Source organism: Mastomys coucha, unplaced genomic scaffold, assembly GCF_008632895.1.
Source record: "Mastomys coucha isolate ucsf_1 unplaced genomic scaffold, UCSF_Mcou_1 pScaffold7, whole genome shotgun sequence".
Lineage (NCBI taxonomy): Eukaryota > Metazoa > Chordata > Mammalia > Rodentia > Muridae > Mastomys > Mastomys coucha.
Genome location: NW_022196913.1, coordinates 47,350,046 through 47,368,857, shown reverse-complemented (window position 1 = coordinate 47,368,857; position 18,812 = coordinate 47,350,046). Strand labels below are relative to the sequence as shown.

Here is an 18,812-nt window from a genome sequence, read left to right as displayed (position 1 = left end):
AGTGGGACTGATTGCTCTGGCAGCGTGTGTATAGTGGAGGATTGCAAATTCGATCATCAATGGGAGGACAGCTACCATTCCTTAGCCACTGCATCCATGCCAGCCCTGAGCTAAGCACTTGTATGACATCACCTTTACAAACCCTCATACTGCTCTTGGAAGCTGTGACCTGCGGTGTCCCCACTGGACCACTGGGACAACTGGGGAGGGGCTAATGAATAGGAGGCAATAGCTCCCCAGAAGCAAAGAAACATGTGTGTTTTAATTAAGACATGCTTATTTTTAAAACATCTCTCCACTGTGTGAAGGTCTGGCTCTTCCACTTTGTGTTGCTGACCAGACCACAGGAGGTCTTCAGGGATGAGGAAAGTGATGATCGTCTGTATATGGTAAAGTTACAAAACAGATGCTGGTACGAACAGATTTGAGCTGAGCATTGGCTGCGGAAGGACTGTAATCTTAATCTGTGCATACCCATCTGTAGGTTCTCTGAAGGACGCCCACACTGGACCACCAGGGCATTAAGGGCTGTAGGGCATTCTCTACCAAGTGCCTATGCTATGGACTATCGTTAGACCAGCAGGTGCCAGTTTAGTCTGGAATAAGCTTGAACCTGCTTCTTAGAAAATGGCATATGTCATGCAGAGTTAGAACAATGTTAATTTTGAAGCCAAGGCAGTGTGAAGTCCAAATTTACCCTCTGGTAGATTATGGTGAACCTGAGTTCTTCTTAGCCTCCATCAGGGGCTTCCTTCTTTCCAGGGGTTTCACAAAGAATCTGTCCTTAATCCTAACACTGGAGGTAGCCATGTGGCCCTGTGCTGGCCAATTGCCTTGTACCTCCAGTGTTTTACTGAAGGATGAGAATAAGCAGTGAGACTCAATTCTGGATCTTGTTGGGACTCTTAACTGACAGGATACGATTTCAAGGGGTTACAGACCAGATGAGTTACCACTATAGTCAACATTGGAGCTACAAAGTGAAAAGTCTTTATCTAGCTTTGACTACTAGTGATAGTCCCTAAACTAAGAAGAGATAATCCTTTTATGTCAAATGCTTTCTATTTCATAAGCATGGCCTGGAAATGAGGAGGCTATTTCTGGTCCATGACCACAGACAGTCAAGGGATGCAGAGCATTGTTACTGGATCAGAGAAGTAGGTCCCATTTAATCCTTCAATTACACAGAGTCGGTGTTACAATTACCAAGATACTAGATGTTATCAGTAGCATTCCTCCTGAGACATTCAACACAAAATTCCTGTTTCAGTTCCTGGAATTTAATCTTCAACCACTGACATGTGTAGTGACTACAGAATCTTAGCAAACAAGCTCTCATTCATTCGATCCACAGACTGTATGAGACCTGGGAGTAGAACTCGTCTGTTTAGCTTGTGGATGAATGTGGAAAGCCCATGTTAATCCATAGACAATCTTTAAATAATGTGGACTCTTTGTTCATCAGGTCTAATGTTCTTGTACCAACATAATTTGTGCCTTGCAAAGTCAAATCAAACCTCAGCTAAGCCTGATTTCTCTTACAGAGATCAGTAAGTTATTTCTGTCAAGCCAGACAGTAAACACACTCTAGGCTTCATGGACCAGACAGGTTCCATTGTAAATGGTCATCTCTGATGTTGTCCCATGAAGGCAGTCACAGGCCAACCTATACAAATGGACAACACAGAGTTCTAATAAAATTTGATTTATAAAAATGAGTGTCTAGTCCTCAGGTCCATACTTCTCCTGTGGCTCAGAGCTGCAGATGACCTTCCTGCCACTTTGAGGGGAGAGGCTGACTTAGAATTGAGTCAGGACTGGAGAAAAGAACAAAGAATGACTTGGGTGACAAGACACGTTATGTCACATGGAACCTTGGATCCAGCAGAACCTAAACTGATTCAAACACTGAACACCTTTCTCTCATGAGCCAATAGCTCTTTCTTCCAGTTAGGTCAGGCGGAGTTAGGGCACACTCTTTATTTGCAAACCAAAGGGAGGGACATGAATTTTTAAAATGACATAGAGACTCAACTGTGTTGAGAGTCTCCTATCCTAATCCAAAGCCTATTGCACAAACCAAATTCACTGTGTAAACCAAGATTTCTTTTCTTTTCTTTTCCTTTGTTCTATCTTTTTCTTCTTCTCTTTCTTTCTTTCTTTCTTTCTTTCTTTCTTTCTTTCTTTCTTTCTTTCTCTCTTTTTCTTTTTCTTTTCTTTTCTTTTTTTTTTTTTTTGAGACAGGGTTTCTCCATGTAGCACTGGCTGTCCTGGAACTCACTCTGTAGACCAGGCTGGCCTCGAACTCAGAAATCCATCTGTCTCTGCCTCCCAAATTCTGGCGTGCACCACCACTGCCCGACTCCAAGATTTCTTGATATTGGCCTGTCTGTTCAGGACAAGATGCCAAAGAATCATATCAAAGCATGCATTCCATTTAAGAACCATTCTTTAGTCTATTTCCTCTTAGGCTCTGAGTTCTCATTTCCTTCCTCCAATGACATGACAGTTTCCTTATGTGGCTCGCATTAGCTCCCAGAACAGTTTTTCAGTGTCATTTATCATTTCTCCAGTGACTATATGGAATCTAAACAAGATTTCTTGGAATGATGTTTTTTTGCCAGGATATTGATTCTTGGTAAAATAACCTGATTTTCTTTCTTCCCTTTCTAGGTGTCTGTGTGACTTACTATCAATAGCTCTAAGTGGGCTGACCTTGACTGGTGCTCAAAAGGCAAGAAACCTTGTTTATATTTTTCCTAAGAATTTTACAAGAAATATTCTATTTCCCTTGTCTCAGAACACATATTGATAGTGGGTTCTATTAGTTTATTTTTGGAGGCAAATGTTCTTTCTTTAGTGTCCTATTCGTCCCATGTCTTTTAATTATTAAAAATAATTGACATAATAAATGCCATTAATCCAATTTTGAAGTTAACAAAATACAGTTCTGAGAGGTTAATTTGCATAAAGTCTCAGCATAAAAGTCTTAGTGACTTTTAATTATTCTTCTGCTTGGAAGATGTTAGAATTTTAATGCTATCAACAGGATAAATCATTGGCTGGTTTTGCCCTGTAAGAAGTTTAGAGGGTCTGGAGAAATGGCTCAACAGTTAAGAGTACTTGCTGCTATTGCAGAGGATCCAGGCTTGGTTCCTAGCACCTGCATGGCAGTTTATAACCAAGTATAACTCCAGTTTATCCTCTTTTGGTCTCCGCAGCTCTATGCATGTACACAGTGCATGACCACACATGCATACATGCAAAACACTCATATACACAAAGCAAAAATAAATCAATCTTTTTTAAAAGTAAAAAAAATATTCACTTTCAGCTTAGTGCTTATTTTTCTTTTTCTTTTCTTTTTTTTTTTTTTTTTTTTTTTTTTTTTTGGTTTTTCGAGACAGGGTTTCTCTGAGTAGCCCTGGCTGTCCTGGAACTCACTTTGTAGACCAGGCTGGCCTCGAACTCAGAAATCCACCTGCCTCTGCCTCCCAAGTGCTGGGATCAAAGGCGTGCACCACCACCGCCCGGCGAGTGCTTATTTTTCATATTTTAAAATTCTTATGACCAAATATATGGATTATGAATTTGGATTCTTAACATAAAAGCTACAAATACCTATCATCACTTAGTGCTGAGACTTTATGCAAACTAACCTCTCAGAACTGTATTTCGTTAACTTCAAAACTGGATTAATGGCATTTATTATGTCGATTATATGCATCATTAGGTTAGCATGCAAAACCTGAAATTATTGCTTATTTAATAAGTGATCAATAAATATTGTCTGGCTTCACGGTTTGGTTATTGATTGCTTGGGCCTGCTGCTCTATCTTTAGACACTTGGGGTTTCACCTGAGCCTCTGGATTTGCATGGAAGCTGCCCTGTCTTGGCTCAAGGACATCAGAAAACACAGTTAATGACCATGAAATGGAACCCTTCCATTCTGCAGAGAATCAGTGCAAGTAACGGGAAGACAGTCTCCCCCGAGACTCCTCCACAAGTTGCTCAAGGGGAATTTTGCTAGAATTTGGGCTTAGCACCCTGTCTACCACCTTTTCCTATTTCCCTGCAATATGGTATTCTAATTGATATAGCATCTTTGCAGTTTCTCTCTAGGTTTCGTAATGAGAACTGTTGTAACTAAATTAGTTCCAACTGAGCTTGCAAGTCCCTTCTCTTTGCAAAACTTACTGTTGACTAGTTAATTTATCTCTGTGGTGCTTGGGTGGAATTCAGGGTTGTATGCCGTGCTGTACATGTACTATGTATGTAGTGCTGCACCACTAGGCTGCACTCCCATCTCTTCTTTCCAGGATGTCTGAGTACTGATTAGCCAGTGGGTCTAGGAAAGAAAGCAAGGACACTGCAAGAACAGGCTGAATGTCACAATCCTTGTCCCTACAGCTGTCCCTTCTGGATCTTTTGAGGGAAGTATCATTGGCCTTCTATATCTATAAGGAGTCATCTAACTTTGAAAATATTCAAAAGGACTTTGGCCTTTAGTGTTCACACTTTTTTTTGTCATTATTCCACAAGTAATTCAATAGAATGACTGTTTATACACCAATGATATCAAATCATGTATACTAAACCATCTAGAGATGATTTATATTATGTAAGAGACTGTGTATAGGCTCTTTAAAAATACTAAGCCTCTTTATGTATGGGACTTGAACATGCAAATTTTTTTGGTATTTGTGGTGACTATGGTTATAATGTATTGACTTGACAAAATTTGTCAAGCATTTCTCAGACAACTCAATGCATGGGACTATTGACAATTCTGAGAAAATAAAAGAAACTCTTATTCTATAAAAACCAAAGAAGAATCAACACTGTCTCACCTTCAGGAGAGGAACGGAGAGAATATACCCAGAATCTACACACTGAAAGACAGAAAGCGTTGGCTTTGTGGCAGAATAACCTTCAAGGACATCATTCAAACAAAGCCAAGTTCCTGAATACAAGTTCCAAATCCAAAACACCATCAGTATCTGGAGGCATCCTTTACTTCCCAAGACTTATGTTCACAAAAAAGAAAAGAAAACTTATTAATCTAGACATATGTCTGGGAATGTGGAAGCAATATGCAAATTCTAGGACTGAAATTGCCCACTGAAACTGCATCCACTCCAGGAGCTACTGTCTGAATAGCAAAGTACCTCTCTCCAACACAGCCTCCATGAGATATAGCAGTCTGGCTTGGCCTGACATGCTTTTTATTCTCCTAGCCAATAAAGACAGTGTGGGCCAGGTGGGCTAATGACATATACAGCTGTCTTTCCTGATGAGGTTTCTACTTTATCTACTGGAAAAGAGCCTTCATCTGGTATAGAGCTCAGCAGAGAACAGGTGATCGATCGATCAATGGGAGTGTCTTCAAATAGCCATGCTAGTAGCTAGTGGGAAACTGCTATGGAAAGTCAGGCTCTATCTCAGAAATGGGAGACCTGTGCTATAGCAATCTCACCAAACCACAATTCCTACCTTTTACTCTACTGCTAGGTAAGATGTACTAATTTCTGTAAGATCTTCTCATTGGAAACATATGTAAGTGCCTATAGTATACAAGAGAGTCAACAGACAGCTCATACTAACCATACAAATAGTGGTTGGTCATTGTTAAACACTTGGGTAGTTATGATGACTTTGGAGCCTCGTTATGAACAAACAAACAAAAAGAAAAAAATCAGAGGGCTTAATAAGACAGAACTTTGTTTTTAAAAAATTGTCAAGAAGCCACTTGACAAAAATTCAGGTTCCTCCAGGGTCAGCACTTAACAAAATAAAAATCTATGCTTAAGGTTTCACTTGGTGCCCAAAATTCCATTCTGTTCATCAAGTACCTCATTTTAAATTAGCCGATAATGTAGGAGTGTGAGGCCAAACTCAAACCACTCAGAGTGAGCCAAAGAGGGTCTGTTTATTGTTAGAAATAAAAACAGAATGGTGACTGCCGCTGGGTGGGCTTGACTGCTATAGGACTATATACTCTTCTGCAGAAATAAAACATTTTGCCTTTCCAAAATACTTTGGATTGTACAGTAATTTTCTTGAGACCCCAGACCCATTTCACACAGTACATCACACTCTTTACCAAAAAAACAAATTAACCATGCCCTGCCAATTCCTTTTCCCCTTTCCTTTATAGTGAACACAAGATTGATTTTTGCCCATTCAAAGACTGTTAGCCTCCTATCACTGTAGGTGTGGCCTGCATTGATCATCTTTTGATCAACGAGATCTAAGCCACCAAAGGGTTTTGAATGTCTCCAGATAAGTCTAAAGGGAAAAGACTAGACACTCTACCAGTCTCCTTTTCTCTTAAGGTTCCTAGAACAAAGATGTAATTGCTGGCATATGGCAGCCATTAGGGAGGACAGGCATCATTTTATACTTAGGAAGAAAGTGATTGAAGCACATTTTGTGGGCTATTGTATCTAACGGCTTTGAATGGCTAACTTTGCAATTCTTTTTTGTGAGTGATAAATACCTACTTAACATATATTATCCCTATTTTATTTTACTTTTATGTAGCTGGACTTAATCCTAGTGCAAGAAAGTTACTTGCTCCGTTCAGTATATATGGAGTGTTGACGTGTTCAAATCTTTCTCTTTTCTTTTTCTGGCAGAATTCCAGAAACTTTTGTAAGCTGTTTTGCAGTCTATAATGAATCTAAATCTCTTCATGACTTTCATTCCAACATTTGAATATTCATTTAAAGGAAGCTGATCTCTAAGATGGAACACACACACACACACACACACACACACACACACACACACACACTTATACCCCTCTGACCTGAACAACATTTTTCCTTCTCTGTGGATTTCATTTAACATAGACTCTCTTCCAGGGCTTTATTCACTCCCATGGCTTTTAATAACATGGATAATCTGGATATTTCTAAATTCATACTTCTAGCTTAGCAGGCTCTCTGATACAGTGCTAGCTGTGTGACTCCAGTCAAGTTACTTCTCTGCCCTTTATCACATTTATAAAATGGAGATGACAACAGCACAGGGAAGAATGGGAGAGTGTTGCATATGAAAAAAGACTTCCAAGATTGATAAGTGAACTGAGTACCTAAAGTGAATGATTTTTGGTCTTAATCATTTAAATCATTTTGGCAATGCCTAACTGCTCTGAGAGAAATTCTTTGGTTGTTTTCAATGCTGTTTTCCCCTTACTTCCAACCAGATTCAATATTTTTACTCAGACTTGTCAGAGATAGTTCTTATGTCTTCTCTGTATCCTTCCTCTGGTATACCAGTTGCCCGTATCACAACTACTTTGTCTATTATGCTGTTTGTTCTCAAATGTTCACACAGCAGCTAAGGATACCCATCATGGACTTGGACTGTGGACTCACTGAATTCTCTCTGCTCTTATGAGAGAATCTAGGGTCTTCATATCTGTGTGGAGAAGGTTCACACATCTGTGGAAACTGACAAACCTGGTCCTGGAGTGACCAGTCATGAGATCCATGAGTTAAGACAAATTTGTTTATTTAAAACTGGGGGAACAATATGTGTTACTTATAGATTTGTGTATTACACAAGCCTGCCTTTGGCCAGGGTTAAGAGCCTAACAATTATTATAATAAAATGCACATAGATTCATATGTTAAGCATAATAAATCTTACATTGGTATTCTACTAGCTATAACTAGAGAGTTTCTTTAAACTCTAAAATACAGTTGTATGAATAACTTAAGCAGGAAGTTAAAAATGCACTAAAATGGTATGGTGGATTTAAAAAACAAATCTAAGCTTCAATTGGATGCTAAATCTATTTTTACCACTTAGCATTTAATTTACATGGAAATGACACTCTAATAAAGAATGGGAATATAGTATTTATAGACAAATGACAGCATCAGAGCACACTGGTTCCTCAAATAAGACAAATCTATAATTGATTTTTATTTTGGGAAAATAAAATAATTTGGGTTTTAATCTTATAGCTAAATTAACCAGAAGGGCAAAGAATAATTCAAATGTATTCCCAACTGTGCACTGAGGCAACCTGAGGAATTTATTTAAATAGAAATGGCTTGAGATTTGAAGTAGAGACAGAAGAAAACTGGGTGACAGGAAGCCAGTATTTTTCACAGTTCTTCTAACTGTCTTTGATATTTATTGAACAATCCCTCGGGAAACATTGGAAGCTATTAATTGCTTGATACAATTCCTCTCTTTTTGGTGTTTTTTGTTTGTTTGTTTGTTTGATCAGTAGATTTATATTGTCCCCCATACATATATATGTATGTATATATACATACATTCTGACATTTATACTGGCTCTAATGCAAATATAATCATTTCCTCTGACAGTTATAGAAAGGTTAGGGGACTTACGGAATTCTGTCGATTTGAGAAAAAGCACAAGCCAGGCTAAAGATTCCCTTTTGACCAATGGAGAAGTCTGCACAGTTAGAACACACCAGTTTGACAAACAAGTCTTCTGTATAAGTCACAGAAAAGACCTTAACCCGGAACCAGAAGCTGTAGCTATTCAGCCCTCAGCCACACCCACTGCAGAAAGGCTTTAAGTTCACCAGGCAGAAGATAGCAGAACTTCCAAGACGAATTACAACAGGAAAAGAAGTGGTTGGAGGAGAAAATCTGTATTAAGTACTTTAGCAAAAGTTGGGTTGTCCAACAGATAAGGGCCTGCCTTTTATAAGTTCAACTCAATGCACATCTGTGTGTGGTGGGGATGAATATATCTACTGGTCAGACAGACACATAGAAACCAATTTTCAGATTTTTTTGAAAATAAGAAGATGTAAGGAATTTAGAAGAACTATTTCTTGGAGCCATTTTTCTCTATTATATTTGGTATAAACTGTAGACTACTTTATTAAAAACTATAAACTGTCTCTTTGTTTAGGACATTCTGGGGGATGGGAGGATGACCTGACAGCCCTCCTCAGAGGCTCAGCTCTTCTCTAGCATTCTGGCACTCTATAGGATGAAGCCATGTTAGAGTCAGGTTTTCAGATTCCAACAGACTGAATCAACTATTCCAAGGCTAGCCAAGAAGGATAAATGACATTGTATGACCATTGTAAAAATAATTGCCATTGGCGGCTATATACAGTTTTCTGTCAAAGGATCCACTACTTTAATGGAGTCTCTTAACAGATGGCTGATTAGGGAAAATTTGTCCATAAAGCTGGTGATTATACTTTGCTGTATTCTCTTGATAACATTAGCTAGGGTATATCAAGGAAATGCATTTGCTGTATAGTGAACTCAAAATGGAAACCAGTGTTCCAGCTGGGGTGTAATTGGGACTGGAAAGAAATACAAGGGGTAGAGGGTGGGGTCAAAATACTTTTTACCTACCAAAAAATTGTGTTGCAGAGGTTATGGCTGCTGCATGTTTAATGGTTAAGAACTGGCAGGTAATTTTGTTTTTAATATTTAAGAGTCTTAGCTAGAGAAGATACTGAATTATACATAGTGCTTCTGACTCTTTCTGTGTGGTCCTTATGTAGCAATTCTGTATTTATCCTCCCGTGTCGAAACTGTAGCCAGTGCCTTTGTTGAGACCAGCTGGTCTTTGCTGCCTTTGTATAAGTAACTGTGCAGTAAGATTGATGCCCAAATGTTGAAGAGGACAGGAAATCTGGAGACCAGGTCCATTTATTTTATAACACTCAGGAATAAAAGTAAATGTGATGCTGATTTATGAACGCTAGGCAAACGACTCTGCCACACAGCTATGTCACCAGCTCCAAAGTGACAGTTTTGTCTTAGTGTTTGAAACAAGGTCTCACTATGTAGCACAGGTTGGCCTTGAACTCTCAAACCTCCTGCCTCAGCTTCTCATTACAGGTGCTAATATTACAGGAGAGTGCTACCACATCCAACTGCTTTTTTTTTTTTTTTAACTACATATGTTGAACAGAAGTCCAAAACAACAACAAAAACAGTAATGGCAAAAATCAAGCTTATCTTTGGTAGTTTGAGAACAACACACAGTTTATAGCGTGGTGTTTCATAAGCAAAGACACCACAGATACATGTGAAAAGAGAAATCAGGAGCATACCACTGTGAACATGGCGGCAATATGGTTTATTCTACTGCCCAGCAGTAGCTCACAGGGACAGAGAGCTGATAAATGAGGGATTGCTTTGTCTTCTGTTTTTTCAGTTTGTCTCAGTCAACAAGGGCAGGCAACAGCACCAGGTCATTCCATGCACACATGTGTATATCTATACTCTATGTACCCCATAGACACATATGGAAAACTCAAACATAAATAGAGTGCAAAACCTCTCTCTTTAATGAATGGTAAATATAAGAATAGGATCAGAAAGTAATTTATATAGTGTCAGGAAAATGTAACCATGACTATTCTACAGGATTAAATAAGACATTCTATTTTTGAATTGCTTCCTAATAGACTAGCAAATTCTGTAAGTCTCATGGATACCAACATGGAAAGCTACATGCATAGCCTAATGTAAGTATCTTCATGACTGATGTGAATGCTAACCTTTTGCCTTTCCCTGCAGCCTGACTTTCTTTCTTTCTTTTTTTTTTTTTTAGGATAAATAGTCACACTCCTACTCAGTACGTGGTCTAAGAGCAAGTAAGAAGGACAAACCTTGCCAGGCAGTGGTGGCACACACCTTTAATCCCAGCAATTGGGAGGCAGAGACAGGTGGATTTCTGAGTTCCAGGACAGCCAGGGCTATACAGAGAAACTCTGTCTTGAAACCCCCCCCCCAAAAAAGGACAAACCTTGATTACATTTTTCATTGTTGGCAAAACCAAGTTTTACAAAGTGGTCATTTTGGATCCCTGTTTCAAAGTCATGAGTACTACTCTTATTTTAGTAGATGAAATGTGCCCTAAAGATAGAGAGCTTACTTCAGACCTGAAAGGTATCCGGGTAGAGACAGACAGTACTCATTCAATCATGCAAACAGCCACCTCTCCCTGTCCATATCACATCTGACACATTACTAACACAACTGATGATTGTATCATATGTTACTACACCATAAAGGATTAATCTTTTGATCATGAATATGGGACAGATCCTATTAATTACAATATTGTAATTATATTGTGTATATATTTTCTAGGGCTGGAGAGATGGCTCAGTGGCTAGGAGTGCATATTGCTATCAAAGAGGACCCAAGTTTGGTTCCCAGTACCCACATAGGGTGACTTGTCATCACTTGTGGCTGTAACTCAGGATTTGATGCTGTCATCTGGCTCTTGATTCACCCTTACATATGTCCATGTCTAATACACACACATGAATAAAAATAAGTGTATAAATCTATATTGTTCTGCCTAAAAAATTAAATGTAGTTAATTAAATAATGCAAGAGATTATAGCAGTGTTGGGATAGAATTACAACCACAGTGATTAGCTATGGTGAGAAAAGCATTAATTATTGGCCTGAACAATATATATAAAGATATGGAGTGAATAATGATACAATAAATGTGTTCACATTCTAAAATCTACCTATGACACATACTATTGAGCCATGAACACCAACACCAGATTTAAAAACTATATATATGTATACACATATATATTAGGATACAGGGACATCCAGGTTTAGGTACACCCTAAGGCCAATGATCAGAATATATGAAAATAAGACTCTCCTGTGGATCAGAGACATATGGCAATAGAGATAAATTAATCATTTCTCATTGCAGGTAGTCTTAAATCATTTGTCTGTATCAATGGTTTGAGATTGGGGTGGGTGTGCCTGCCATCAGGCATTAAGCTATGTCCATGAATTTCACCTGTTAGTGGAGATGAGGTGGGGGTTTGCTCCTGGCATTCTAGAGGGAGGAGAGAAAGCAGATGTTTATCCCACAGTGCACAGGGCTATCCTCAACAAGGAAAACTGACTGATTCAAACATCTTCACGAAAGCCGTGGGATCCTGCTCTTTCTATCTGAGGACATGCCCAGTGAGAAGCTGGAGGCTGTGTATGCTGAAGTTCCTCCTTTGCCTCTGAAATGCTCACTGACTTAGCCCAGGAATGACTGTTCAAAGTGAGTTTCGTCAATGTATAGGACGGACGATGGGGAATGCTCTTCACCCCAGCAGACAGCTGTTTTGCATGTGTGATTTATCTTTCTTGGTTCAGCTATAACATAAATAGATCGTTTGGAAAGCAAGCACTTTGACGGGTTTTAATGTTCTTAGTTTATGAGCGATGGATTCCACTTCAGGGAATCCCTAATTAACAGAGCCAAGTGGTTAATTGATTCCACATGTGAAAAAACGGAGCTATTTATGCACACATAATGCTAAAATCTCCCCCATCAGAATTCCTATTTAATTGAAATCCCACACGATTTCCAAGGCATTAGTTCATTCTTTCCCACATTCTTCCTCTTGTAACTCTTCACGCTGCCTCCACCCATTAGCTACATCAACACAGAATGTTGGGCTGCATGCCAAGCCCTGTGCCTGGGGATTTTATGCTCACAAGCTGTTCGAAGCCACCAACATATACATTATCCTTCAAACTCAAGAAAGTGGGAGCTATGGACAGGTGAGTGTAAGTATCAGATGAAAGCACTCACAAGCAGTGGCTCAATGTCAATTCACCTAACACAATGAAAAGCAGGAAATACAAAGACCAGAAAGAGAGAAAACACTTAAAATAATATATACTATTTCCTGAGCATTTATTAGATGCTTGGGTCTGTGCCCATTCCTGGATATTATAATCTCATTTAATCCTAACACCAAACCTACATGCAGATACCAGCAGACTCACCATATTAGAGATCTAGAAACTGAATCACAATCTAGTGAAGGTCACATGGCTTCAAGTGACATATCTGGGATCTCTGCCTGTATTATCATACTTTGGAGAACAGTTGGGCTAGACAACCTGGTCTGTGTGCTGTTCTTTGTAAATAAAGTTTTATTGTAAATAACGTTCTTTGTAAATATGGCATATAGCCATATTCATTTGTGTATGTATTGCTTACAGCTGAATGTGCTGTATGGGTCAGAGACCATATGGTGAAAGTGTAAAACTTTTACTATCTTCTGGTCTCTAACGAAAAGGCTTTTTAGCATCTGCCTAAACTCTTCAGTCATGAGTAGCATCAGCTTGATGCTATGCTCTTAAACAGCTTCAATTCCTGTCAATATGGTGAACACAGCTATTCCTTGTTGGTATCTATCTTGAGAAATCATAGTTTTACTAAAATTCAAATGGAATTGTTTTTAACCGATATACAAAAATATAAAAGTCACACAGTAACAAGGAATTATGCAATATTATCCACCCCAATGTTTACATTAGGCTACCTATATCTTCCTATTGTTACCATTTCTTTATAGTGGAAATTCCTTCCTATTGGCTCTTCAGAATCAGTGCACTGTCATTCTAGATGGTCCTCACACTACCCACTAGCACACCAGAACACTCCACTTCTACCTGGTGAGAGCTCCCCACCCAGTGATCACCTTTCTCCCTCCCCAGCCCATGGGAAGCATTTTCTCTTCTCTTTTTAGTTGAATGAAGGCAATAATCTACAAATGAACTTAGGAAGTCTGATTTCCTCACTGTGAGAATGAATTAAACAAATGAAACCTCTGCACAACAACTTGTATATAAGATTTTATTTTGTTTTATTTTAATGAAGAAAACATGAGGTGTGAGATAGCTCAGTGGGTAAAGGTGCTTGCCAGGCAAGCTGGACAGCCTGAGTTTGTCCTGATCCCAGAATGTAAGAAGAGAACCAACACTTAAAAGTTGTCCTCTGACCTCCATTCATGCACAGTGGCACTTGGGAGCCTCCATTTACATGGGCATCACACACACATGGCGACAGCGATGACAACGATACAAGTATCATACAACAACAACAACAATGATGATAGTAATAATCTAATTTTCAAATTAATAAACATAGTTACACCCCCAAGGAAGACCCAGGTAAGCAGGTGACTCTCTATGTCCTCAGCTCAAAGTCCTGTAAGACCCTCAGGAGGGGAAAAAGTCAAGATCCCCAATAGGAAGTAATGTCGAAAACCATTTCACTTTAAAAGAAGAATGTCTTCACTATACTGGATTAAGCAACTGAATCGTGTCCAGTTTGCCCAGCAAGTAAAATTTACTATTCATGAAACATGAGAACAGAGCCTAACGGGATTCATAAACTCAGACCCTTCAACTCAGATGAGAAAAACCAAGAGACTATGGATGTCTCCAGATGACCAAAGAAAAAACTGTTGATGGTGTTAGCAGATTGCTAAAGAGATGTGGGCAGAGGTTGGAAGAGCCAGAGATCTGCAGGCTATTGGATGTTCTGAGTTTCAGTTTCCACACTAAAAAATGGAGGGGCTTACTTAGGGGCTTAATAAATATTGTGAATAAAGAGTGAAGAATATGAATATGGCAGAGCAGTCTGTTTCAAAGGAGGAAGACAGAGCATCTGTTATTAAACAATATCTCGGGGGGGCCTGGGGGATAGCTCAGAGGTGCCAAGCATGCCCAGTATGCCCAAGGTCCTAGGTTCTACCTTTATCACCATACTACTTTTTAAAAAATGAGCCACAGAAGAGAACTAGAACCCTTAGATGTGATGTGAGGCCAGAGGCACACTGTTCTGTAAGACCAACTCCTGTAAACAGAGGTTCAACCTGTTTCCTGATCACCTTTGTAAGTCTTTTCATGGGCGGGTCGTAGGAATTAGCACTCATCTGATTTCTAAGCTTTTATTCCTTTTCTGTCTGTGTGTTTGCTCATTTGGTTGAGACTAGGTCTCACTTCATGGCACAGGCTGGCCTAAAACTTATTACGTAGCTCAGGCTAACATTGAAACTCCCACTGAATCTATCCTATCGAATGCTGAAATGACAAGTATGTGCCACTGTCCCAGTTTTCCTCCTATTGCTGTGTTAAACACCACGACCACAAGCAACTTGGAGAGGAAAGGGGTTATTTGGTTTGCATGCCCATTATCTAAGGAAATCAGAGCAGGGACTTACACAGGAACCTGGAGGCAGAAACTGATGCAGAGGCCATGGAGGAATGCTGCTTCCTGGCTTGCTCTCCATGGCTTGATCAACCTGACTTCTAATACCACACAGGGTTACCTGCCCAGGAGTAGCATTGCCCACAGTGAGCTGGGCCCTCCCACACCAGCCAGTAATCAAGAAACTGTTCCACAGGTTCATCTATGAGTCAATCTGATGGAAACATTCTCTTAACTGAGGACTCCCTCTTCCTGGGGGTCACTGGCTTTTTGTCAAGCAGACTGAAAAAAAAAAAAGAAAGAAAGAAAGAAAAGAAAGAAAAAATAAAATCTAACCATGCCCATTTTCCAGTAATGTTTTGTGTGGCCTTTATTTCCTTTCCCTGACCTAGCCATGAGTGTCTTTGGCTAAGCTCCACTGATCTCTCTGACCATAGGTTCTCCAGTTCCACGCTACTCAGTCTACCCACAGCCATCCCTGTCCCTCTGCACAGTGATGTGAATCCAACACCTCCTTACCCTCCCTACTCAAGAACTGCTGCTCTTTTCTGTAGTAAATCCCCCTCAGGCCAGATGCATCTGTATCTGACTTGCCTTTAAGCTTCCTGGCAATACTTCTACTTCATATCACTTAAATACCGTCTCGCAGTAGAAGATCTACTCTGAAACTGTAACCTCAACACTTACTATTTAAGAAACTGAGGCATCTGTTTAATTCCGCCAAACTTTGTTTTGTTTTCTTCAACACTGAGAGAAAGCATGTCTCTCCCCTATCCAGGGTAAGTCACAGATCATTCCTATAATTGGCAGTGGGCTGGGCAGAGGAAAGTGGATAAGAGATGTTGCCTATAATCCAAAACACCAGGGGAGTGACTCTTCTTCCTTCTTTTTATGTGTATCATAGTATTTACCAACTAAGGGTTCCTTTCCTACTCTGTCCAGATCAGTCCTAAAGCCTCCCTGTGAGACTAAACCCACACTGGTTCCTTGTTTTGGTAAGCTCCCTCAGCATAGCCAGCCTCCATGGTATCATCCAGAGGACAAGGGGCAGTGGCTGAAGACAGCTTTGTCTGTTACAGTGGGGGTGGGGAGAGGCGGATATTCATGACATCCATATGTTTGAGGCTAGGATATTGCCAAACATTCCCACAATGTGTAGGATGCTGCCCTCCCAAAATGAAGAATTTACTGGAGCAAAATTCCTGAGACACCCTGATCCAAACTGTTCCAGGCATTGAGGTCACAAGGTCGCCAAAAGCCCTAGGCTGGCATAGGATGGAAACCTATAGTCTTCCTATGGAAAAGATGAAGGACCTCCCTTCTGGACTGAATGGAGCAAACTCACAGTCAATTCGACAACTTAATGAGTATCCACTAGTCTGCTAACTAGAGGTCACTGAATAATGTGTTCAGCTACTTCTTGGTTACAGTGGTACAGTTTGTGCTCAGCTCTTGCCAGGACCCTCAGTGTTAGCTGCTCTGTCTCTCATGGTGGAGACACAGCCCATCAACGCTGTGCCATACTTGCTAGGAGACGAATCTGGAACAGCACATTAACTTTCCTACAGGGCATTGGCTACCTATCATATTTGCCAAGAATTCCCAACCAACCAAACAAACAAAAGTGCCTGCTATAGTGCTGTGTGCTGATAGTCCAGGGGCCAGGATTGAGGGAATAGACTTGCCTGAGCCTAAGCTCAGCAGGGTTTTGTGAGTGGACATAGTGAAAGTCTGCTTCAAGCTAGCTACATATGTGGCAGAGGATGGTCTTGTTGGTCATCGGTGGAAGAAGAGGTCCTTGGGCCTGAGGGTGTTTGTTGCCCCAGTGTAGGGAGAATGCCAGGGCAGGAGGACGGGAGTGGGTGGGTGGGGGAGCACCCTTCTAGAGGCAGGGGGAGGGGGTATGGGATAGAGAGTTTCTGAAGGGAGGCCTGGAAAGGGGAAAACATTTGAAATGTTAATTTAAAAATATCTGATAAAAAATAAAATTAATTTTAAAATAAAATTGAAAAAAAAAAGAAAGCCTGCCTCAAAACAGAAAACAAACAATAAACTCCACCAACCAACAAAATATATATATATATTTTAAAAGTTCCAGATATAATATGTACATCTGTAGCTCCAGCATTGGGCAGGCTGAGGCAGGTGGATCTCAGTTTGGGGGCTGGGGATATAGCTTAGTCAGTAAAGTGCTTGCCATGTAAGAGTAAGAACCTGAGTGCAGTCTCTAGAACCCATGCAAAACTCCAGGTGGGCATCTGCTTGTAATCCCAGTGCTGGGGGTGGCACTGGATGGGAGGAGGACAACAGGGTCTTGGGGGCTCACCTGCAGGCCACCTTAGTTGAACTGAGGAGCTTCTGATTCTACAAGAGTAGCTGTGAAGTAGGGGTGTGGATCAGGGAGGAGTTAAGGCAGAAGTTAGGTGTGTGTAGAATAGAGTTACTGAAAAATTAAAAAAAATAAGGCCAAGGGTGATCAAGAAAGACCCCTTGCCTCCACCTGAGTATGCATGTGTGCACACGCACGAGTGTGCAAACACACACATACTCAGGACTACCATCTAGCCAAGACCAAAAGCTAATCAATCAAGTAAGCCAAAGGAAGAGAGCAACAAGATAAATCTGGGAAAAGCAGCACCCACACTCATAACCTTGGGAGACTCATGAAGCTCACAGGCAGAGCCAGAGCTGAAGATTAAAGCCATCTGTCTAATACAGCTAGCTCAGTTTTCCTTACTAGTGTGGTCCCCCAAAACACCACATCTATTGCCACCCCGTGAAGCAAGTATCAGGAGAACACATCTTGGAAAACATTTCATTTAAGTCGGCAAGACATCAACATTGAAGTACAGAATTATGGGTTTGTTTGTTTGTTTGTTTTTTACACTGTAATCAGAGAGTTTTGGGGGACACTAGTGAATTGGCACACTCCTTCAGAACTCTAGGCGGGAAGAGCATTACTAATGCTGACCTCTGTGTCAATGGAACTGGATTTTGACCAGGTCATATTCCCATCAGCAAGGGAAGCATTTGCCATTGCCACATTAGCAACTGAACAAAGCAGTATTCGGTTTGGTTACATTCAGATACTAAGCAGAAAATTGTTACGGTCACATAACTTTAAAACTAACTGAGCCGGGCAGTGGTTGATGTGTTAGAACAGTGGGTCGTCAGAACATACCACAGTAGGCCCAAACAGTTCCACATGTAAGAGGTTTAATTGAGAGGAAGAGAGGGGGTAGTAGAAGAAAGAGAGAAGGGAGGGAGGGAGGGAGGGAGGGAGGGAGAGAGAGAGAGAGAGAGAGAGTCTGACGTAGTGGCCGCAGGTAAAAGTAGGAGGTGAGCCCAATGGATTCTGGGAATATGGCGGCTGTTGCCCTGGCAACAGGTCTGTGAGACCCGCCCATGCAATGTCGGGCTTTGGAGGCCCTGAGTGGTGGTATATGTCTTTAATCGCAGCACTTGGGAGGCAGAGGCAGGTGGATTTCTGAGTTCAAGGCCAGCCTGGTCTACAGAGTGAGTTCTAGGACAGCCCAGGCTATACAGAGAAATCCTGTCTCAAAACAAACAAACAAACAAACAAAACAACAACAACAAAAAACCTAACTGAAAGGTTTGTGAGAGGGGGGAAAAATGTATCTTAACAAATAATGACCCTGAATTTCCGTAAGGCAACATCAGTACAGAAGCATTTGTCTTTTGGATACGAGAGAAGGGACACAGTCTAGTCCCCCATTAAGCCTCAACTGGTCCCTGATCCTCTTCGGTGTACTTTATCCAGAAATCTCATAGAGTGACTCATTGTAAAAG

At 40.5% G+C, this 18,812-nt stretch overlaps 1 protein-coding gene across 7 annotated transcripts in view; it reads right to left on the bottom strand.

The window, feature by feature from the left end:
• The window catches only part of Phactr1 (phosphatase and actin regulator 1), a 469,538-nt gene that overhangs the window by 196,168 nt on the left and 254,558 nt on the right, over positions 1-18,812 (bottom strand). The gene's annotated exons all lie outside the window — the stretch shown is intronic.